We start from the raw sequence: 9,225 nt of genomic DNA, 5'->3' as shown, positions 1-9,225 counted from the left end.
CCCATAAGATAAATAGCATGTTGGGTGAACGAATTACAGTTGGTCAATTGACAAATAAAGAAGGCATAACAATGCACATACAAATATCATGATGAGTACTATGAGATTTAATCAGGGCATTACGACAAAGTACATAGACCGCCATCCAACATGCATCTATGCCTAAAAAGTCCACTTTCAGGTTATCATCTGAACCCCTTCCGGTATTAAGTTGCAAGCAACAGACAATTGCATTAAGTATGGTGCGTAATGTAATCAACACAGATATCCTTAGACAAAGCATCGATGTTTTATCCCTAGTGGCAACAACACATCCACAACCTTAGAACTTTCTGTCACTGTCCCAGATTTAATGGAGGCATGAACCCACTATCGAGCATAAATACTCCCTCTTGGAGTCACAAGTATCAACTTGGTCAGAGCCTCTACTAGCAACGGAGAGCATGCAAGAACATAAACAACTCATATATGATAGATTGATAATCAACTTGACATAGTATTCAATATGTAGGATTACAAATAAACGATCTTGATCATGATAGGCAGCTCACAAGATCGAACATGATAGCACAATTAGGAGAAGACGACCATCTAGCTACTGCTATGGACCCATGGTCCAGGGGTGAACTACTCACACATCGATCCGGAGGCGATCATGGCGATGAAGAGTCCTCCGGGAGATGATTCCCCTCTCCGGCAGGGTGCCGGAGGTGATCTCCTGAATCCCCCGAGATGGGATTGGCGGCGGCTGCGTCTCTGGAAGGTTTTCTGTATCGTGGCTCTCGGTACTGGGGGTTTCGCGACGAAGACTTTAAGTAGGCGGAAGGGCAGGTCAGGGGGCCACACGAGGGCCCCACACAATAGGCCGGCGCGGCCAAGGCTTGGGCCGCGCCGCCCTAGTGTGGCGTCGCCTCGTGGCCCCACTTCTTATCCTCTTCGGTCTTCTGGAAGCTTCGTGTGAAAATAGGACCCTGGGCGTTGATTTCGTCCAATTCCGAGAATATTTCCTTACTAGGATTTCTGAAACCAAAAACAGCAGAAACAAAGAATCGGCTCTTCGGCATCTCGTCAATAGGTTAGTGCCGGAAAATGCATAATAACGACATATAATGTGTATAAAACATGTGAGTATCATCATAAAAGTAGCATGGAACATAAGAAATTATAGATACGTTTGGGACGTATCAGGAAGATAGTCCCAATGTTGACATGGATATGAGCGAAGATGAACTAGAGAATGAGGAAGATAGTCTCATATTGGAAGAGAACATACATGATGACGAGGGAAAAACTTCAGAAGAAGATAGTGATGTAGATTGATAGAAACATGTAATGCATACAACTATATGTTTTGTTCCAAACATTTGAAATGTTCTTATTTAGATGTTTACGATCTCGAACTTGTTATTGAATTATCCAGAAGGGTTTAAGAGCAAATTAATATAAGCAAAAATATGGACAGATATAAGAAAAGCCAACATGTCGGTAACATAACTTTGACAATGGTTTTAATTAATCGACACTTGACACGATTACAACCAGCAGCACGATATGACTAAATATTGTTTTAACACAAGCAAAATCGACAATCGCATAAAGAGTCTTACAACTTAATTTAAACCTAAAGGGACTGCATAGTTGGACACACGGGCACCATGAATCACTGACTAGCTACTCCAGATCGATTTCAGGCACATGGGTAGCAAACAAGTAAACCCCTGCATTTCCCAGGTAAAGCAAGAACAGCATCTTGTCACCCATCTGAAGGTGCTTTTCCTTGTCCATGAACTCCTTCCACCCACTGACGCAGAGACGACCATTGTCAGAAGAAATTGCATAGGACGCACGCACCAAAGTACTGGGATGGCACACAATACTGATTGCACCATATTGTTCCATATCTTTAGGAACCAAACGGCTAGGGATTTTCTGTTCCAACAGTAGAGACATAGTTTAGTTAACACTTGTACGTAATGTAGGTCGCAAAGTTAATGAAATGATATGATCTACTGCTTACCACGTGTTTGTTGCAATTTTCGTTGTTTGTCCAATTCAGGGTATGCAGCATTGGGACAACTAGTGCTCCTTGATCATAATCTCTAGCATTGTGGTACTGAACAAGGTAGTCCAAGTTGTCCACCTGAAGAATGACGGTATGCATCATCCTCCAATTTATCATTGTTCCATCAGTAGTACTGAGCGAGTCAACAATGTCACGCTTCGTACGGGACAACTGGTAGTAAGCTGCATAATTAAAATAACTGACATAAGATGGAATAATTAATATGATCAATCATTCTGTCCAAAGGTGGAAAATTACCTGGATGGATTAGTGGTTCAGTTCCAGTTATTACAAGAGTATCCTGACCAGATGAGTTAATTCTGAAAATTAACTCCATGCCAACCTTAAAATTGTACACTCTAGCAAATTCGTTCCAAAATCTTCCGTTGATATAGGTTCTGCCAGCTCTGTTGGTAACATTAACAACAAATGCATGGCCATCTTTGGTTCTAAGTGCAGCTTCAAAAGTTGTCCTGTCGGAGGTCTAGACACCATACTTCTGAAGGAAATATGGTCTATAGTAGCAAGGGATGACCTAAATTCAGTAGAGTTAATACAAAAGTAAGTTAACTATTCTCAGATCTCATTAATATATAGGGGAGGTACATTGTTGCGCAAGTAATACATCGTATGTATCTAGGACTTCTATCAGCATATATCTGAACATCTATCAGTATAGGACTGAACTACCGATACCTCTATCTCTAACAGCTACAACTATCGTAAAACTCATATGAACGTAAAAGTTATCACAACTATCCTAAAACTCAACCATAAATAAGCGGTTAATACATATGGTGAACAACAATTATTACACACATCTGAATAATAGTACTAAACTAGCAATAACTACTAGGATCACGTGTTAAACTTTGATGTGGCAGTGAATTAATAAAACATCTGAATGAATTTTAAACTTATAAGTGCATGTACCATCTTCTCCTCAAAACCCTCTTGTAGTGTTTGCACGAAAAAACCTAACGCGATTCCCCCTCCGCAGCACATCCCCTTCTTGTCAAAGCAAACTGGACACTGCAAAAAATATGAAGAAAGATTACAAATCGGAAACAACGATCGATCGCGAGACGTACATTTTATTTACTTACTCCACTAGTAGGCGCCATCCTTGGTCTCGACGCGGAGCGAGAGTCTTACAAGTCTCGCCGGCGAGAAACGTGCCGAGCTGTGGCGCCGAGAGACGTGGCGAGATCTGGCGGCGGCTGAAGGAGGTCGTGATATGATGGCCAGTTATATCGTGGAGTAATTTTCGGTAGGTCAAGAGGAGGGCAAATGGGCGGTGCTGGGTTTTGACGTGACAACACGATCGAATGCGCAGGCCCCACTGGTCAGTGGGACTGCACGTCAGAAGTCAAGACCCACGTCAATATTCTCGTCGTCTACGCGTGTCAATATTCGCACGGAGTAATTAATGGGGATGATATTTATCCCCTTCCCCCTCCCCTAACGTCTCAATATTCGCACCGCTTCCTGGTTTCCCCACTTCTCGTCGTCTCCGCTCCATCAGTCTCTTCGTCTCCCGCCGCCGCGTCGCCATGGACATGGATGAGCAGGAACTGTACTCGGTCCAAAGACGCGCAGTCCACATCCACGACGACCAGGAACTGGAGGTGGTCTACACCAACGACCCCTGCAAAGTGCGCCGCGTCCTCGACATGTACACGGAGTGGCTCAAGGAGGACGAGCACAAGTTCGTGGGCCTCGACTTCGAGTACACCAACCATCGAGCCGAGGACGAGAAGAAGATCGCCGTGGTTCAACTCTCCATGCGTCGACATGTGCTGGTGTTCCACTACACAGCGTAAGAACTAATCCCCTTTTTGAATCTTTCGATTGGGGTTTTTTAGTTTCCGCCGTTGTGTCTCTCTTCGACTCTCGTTAGACATTGTTCCCGAAAATCAGTACATTCCCGATCTAAATCTGCTAGACATTGTTCCCGAATATCAGTACATTCCCGATCTAAATCGGCTAGACATTGTTCCCGATTTATTAATTTGTTTCATCTTCGTCTCCTCTGTAGGTTCTTGCATATTTGTAACGGAAATAAATGCAGTGCAACGAGATTTATTTGGTTCGTAGATAGGTAGTAGTAAGTATGCTTGATTGACACCCAGTTCTGCATCTGATCTTTCCAAATATTTAGTTTATCATTGCAGGACATAGCGAAGTGTAATGTCCCAGGTTTAGAGACGATCGAGGGGTAGATTTTAGAAAGGGATGTGCATTGCATAGTAAATTCTGGGGAAATTTCGCGCTTTTAAACAAAAACTGCATCGAAGGGGGACAAGTTTCTCTCTCGACACCTTACAGGGTTAGGGTTTCGAGAGTGCGACAAACTTGCTTCTCACTTCACTAGTTAGGGTTTTGAAATGAGAGAGGAGAGTTTGCTTGATTGAATTCCAAATGATATGACATGGTTGAATTCAAACCAAGGTTGAATTTGAATTTCAAATTCAAACATTAAATAATTACTTTAAATAATTCAAATGAGGAAATTCATTAAGAATATAATCAATAATAATCAAGATAAACAATAATATGAAAGTCAAGCTCATTAGAGAAAACTTTGAGCTTTATTGATCATCACACACATTACAATGTCATTACAATATTTACAAGGGAAATAAAAGAATATTACAACACATTACATAAATGGGCAGAATAGCAAAATAAAGAAAAATTACAAGATTAATGATTCTAAACTAAGTTCTACAAGATCATCTTCATTTGATCTTGAACTTGATGAATTCCAAGCCCATTTTGAGCCATTGTTGATCCCTGTACAAAAACACAACAAAGAGAAATTATGCCAAGTGGCAAAGCCACTTGGCCAGTTAGAAAATCAAATGGAAAGGTAAAATGAGCAGATAAGCTCAATGTGGCCGAGCTGATCCAAGCCAAAGCCAGATGCACAGGATCTGGTTCACACAGGCACACAAGCAGCACACACATCAGGTGTGCATGCTCAACACACAGTAATCGCTGTGCATGTGACACAACACACACACAGCATCAGTGAGTCACCAAAGTGACCAGAGCCAAGCTGTCGACCAGGGAGAGTACAGCAGCAACATATATAACCTTTTCAGTGCTCAAACCCTAGTCATTTGCTCATCCATCGACAGCAGCAGTGGTAAGAACACCAAGAACAGCCAAGAACACCAAGAACAGATGAACAGCTAGAGCTGTCTCATCTAATCACAATCACCAGAAAATAAATCAAGATCTCAAGCTTGCTAGGAGGAGAAGGGCAAGCAAACAAAGCATCACAGAAGCAATCCTCTACAACAACAATTAAATCTAGGAGCTGGAGTGAGGTATACCACACAAAAGCCTGAGCAAGATCATATCTTGCTCATAATTAAGCATACAAAGCATCACTGGAGCACAGAAAGGGTAGATTACCCTGTGTGTGTCATCATTTGGCTACCAAGCCATTTGGTGCAAGCACGAGATGGGTAAGACCAATAGGTTAACATCCTTTGGGAACAACGGTTATGCAAATCCATGCATAACTAGAGGAATCCAGCTAAGAGTGAAACCATAGTTAGCCTAAACCCCTCACTAAGCACCTACTGACTAGCTAGGCCATGAGACTATAGACAATTACCTGTCTATATTCTTTGTCAACATCAAAGGACCACGGAAGTCCAATACTGGATCAAGCCAGTGAGCAATTGTTCCATTCCAGCAAGCAAACCCAACCATAGCAAGTCACAGAGGGGCAGGAGCAACCATTTCTAGCAGATTAAGCCTGCTAGGGTCACATCAGCTACCTAGCCACTTCAACAGATCACCAAAGCATCACATCATCACCCACTAGGGTTCAGGATGAGCTAGGGTACCCAACCGATGGTTGGCATCCCTTTAGCCTCATTATTCCATCCATGAGATCATCAACGCAGGCAGTTCACATCATTTATCTACTTAATGAATCAAAGCTACACAGATAAATGAAACAGAGAAGTAAGCTATGCACCAGGCCATGCAGATGATCCAATGGATCATTGCAGATAGTAGCAGGGGCTTGAGCAAACACAAGCCACTGTGTTACACTGACATCAGGAGAGCATCAGCTAGACACAAGGATGAAACAGCAGCCATTCACCAAGCAACTGATGATCAGAAGATCATCAGGACTTGATCAAGCATGCTAGAATCCATTCCAAGCAATTAACACATGAACAGATAATTAAATAACTGAACAATTGCATCACAGAAAGGAGCATCAGGCTTTATAATTGTATCCAGAAGCACATCAAAGGCTTGATGAACCAAAGGATCACAACATACAAGAAAAGTACATATCAATTCATCACTGGATCACACTGCTAAGCCAACAGTAATATTCAATTGAGCATGATCATGAATCTGAACAAAATGAACTAGCCAGAGGCACTGGTACTTGCAAGTATGCAAGGATTAACCACCACAATCAAGCCAGGGACAAGATTAAGCACACACAGTATGCCTTAGTGACAGTAAAAGAAAGAATAGGAGCATGCCAGTAAGCCATGAGCATCACTGGATGCTCATGAGCCACCACAGGAGGATCACAGCTAAAGATTACAATAAACAGAGATAGCTAGGAAGCATAGTGAGCAATTGAGCAAGAACAGCACAGCACTGCAAGCTAAGATCTATGGCGGCAGCAGCAAGTCAAGCACAGCAGAGCACCAACATCAGTAGGCCAGCACCTCCACAAGGAGGGAAGCCATGGCCAGGGATACTGGAGGAAGAAGAAGAGAGACACAGGAGAAAGGGGGCGGCGGAACACCTACCTTGGTCGAGCAGATAGGCGCGGCCATGGCGACCATGGCGGCACACGCCAGAGAGCGGCGGCGCCAAGCCAAGCCTGGCCATGGCGACACCACGGCACCGCCAGCACCACGGCGGCGAAGCCAGGGCGGAGTCCAAGCACCAGGAGCGCCAGGAGCGGCGGGATCGAGCGGATCCCGTAACCCTAGCACCAGACGGGGACGAGACCGAGAGCGGCAGGTCGTCCGCGTCAGATCGACGCGGATAGGAATGACCGCCGTCGTGTGGCGCGTTGATTGCGCACCACGGCGGGGGCCAAGTCCGGCGAACCTCGCCGGAATCGAGCGGCGACGGCGGAGGCGACGCAGGTCGCCAGAGCAGATTAGGGTTAGGGTTCGAGCGCGCGTGCGGAGAAGAGAGAGGAGTGGGGCTGGTCGAGCCGGACCGAGCCGGTCGGTCCGACCTAACCCACTGGGTTGCACCGACAGGTGGGCCCAGGGGTGTTTTTGTCTTTTCACAAACAAATAAAAATGCTGAAACTTTGAATAATAATAGAAAATTGATAAAAGCTCTAAAAAAAATAATTAAAAATATGAAAATAGATCAGCATAAAATTCTCTATAATAATAAAATACAAAAGAGAGTTTTTGAAGACAATTAAAAATAAGTCTTTACTTGAGGATTTTAATAATCATTTAAATCACACATAAAATTTCTCAATAATAAAATAAGTCCATTAATGAAATGGGACTTCAAAAAAAAAAACCTTGACAAAATTTCAAGGTTGTATTTTACTTTAATTCATGTACCCCCAAATTGTTCTTAGTATTAACCTCTTACATGAGATATTAACGACATCGGAAAGGGGGGAACAAACCCTAAAAATAGAATCATGCATAATTGCTTTTTTAACCATTGCCCTTATCGGACAATGATGCTATTTTTCAGAACAAGAGGACAAGGGTCAGTCCATACCTACCAACTGCAGCACATTGCAGTGTTCAGGCAAGTTCATCCCTTGCTCATGTCATTTGAGTATTTCTATCAAATTACTTGCAAAGTATTATGGTTATCACTATTGCATAAAAAATCAAAACCACTACTTTCATAACTATGAATATGACTATGTGGTGGGCAATGGAACCATGGATTGTGTTGATATGGTGGAGGTTCCATTGCAAGGGTTTATATCCATCTAGGATTAAACAACAAATGTCGCCAGTGATTCTTGTGCCGTAATACCCGTGTTAACCATAAGATGCGGAGTGGGACGGAGTAGTCAAAAGTGTTTCCACCTCTCGTACATCAACGGATGCGCTTACCGTAGACACTTGACCCAGGTTGGGCAAGCGGTGGGGTGGGGATCCCATTCTAATTCCCCACGGTAAGTGGTCTATGATGGGTTGCAGCTACCGGCGAAGGAGTTTGGTTAACGAGTCCCAAGCTGTTGTCGTGGTCGGGGTCCACCCTGAAATTACGGGAATAATGGGACCGACGTGGACCCGTGGTCGGCGCATGCAACAAAGGGTGGGTGTTCGAGGTAGCGGAGGAACATGATTGGCTAGACCTTATACCGGGCCTCACACCTAAGGAAGTGTGGACGGGAAAGCTGCCCGGTTGGCACCAAGGTTAAGATCTCTTATGGGTAAAGCAACACACCTCTGCAGAGCGTAAGAACTGTGACCTGTCACTCCTGTTCCGGGATTGAGGAGCGAACGCGGCCGGAAAGGAGCTCCATGAAGTTCTAGTAAACCGGTGAAGGCTGACGGACATAGCTCTTTGAAATAAAAGCAATCTCTTGAAGAAACGTTTATCAAAACTTGCATTGGTGTTAGACTTTCTGGTCTAATATCGTAGCTAGTGCATTAAACACCTCTTATCTATAATGAACTTGTTGAGTACGCTCGTACTCATACCACTCTTAAACCCCATGCTTAGATTGTCTGAACCATCTGGAGGAGGAGGACTACGACAGCAATGATGGAGCCGAGATCATCGGCTACGAGGAACCAGACCTCTCAGGAGGTGTTGAAGGCGTAGACTACATCATAGTCTACGGATCCGGGGAGGCTTCCGGAGGAGAACAAGCCTAAGGATATCAGGAGGAGTAGTAGTAGCCGAGCAGCACAAACTCTTACTACAGAGCTGCTCGATTAAATAAATGTTTAGTTTAATGAGACAGTGGTATTGTAAGTTAAGTTGGGTTCACCTCGAACCCAGGAGTTATCCTCTTAGGACCCAAGAGGAGCTCCGAGACGACTTGTGTATGATGATTGTAATAATATGTGAATGAGTTATGGACCTTGCTATGTTCTGTTGTACTACTCTGAGGGATGTAATATTTGCGGAATGGTACTTCGCGAATGTTATATCAACGACTGGCATAC

Source organism: Lolium perenne, chromosome 5 (genome assembly GCF_019359855.2).
Source record: "Lolium perenne isolate Kyuss_39 chromosome 5, Kyuss_2.0, whole genome shotgun sequence".
In the NCBI taxonomy this organism is placed as follows: Eukaryota; Viridiplantae; Streptophyta; class Magnoliopsida; order Poales; family Poaceae; genus Lolium; species Lolium perenne.
This window is presented reverse-complemented; position numbering follows the sequence as displayed.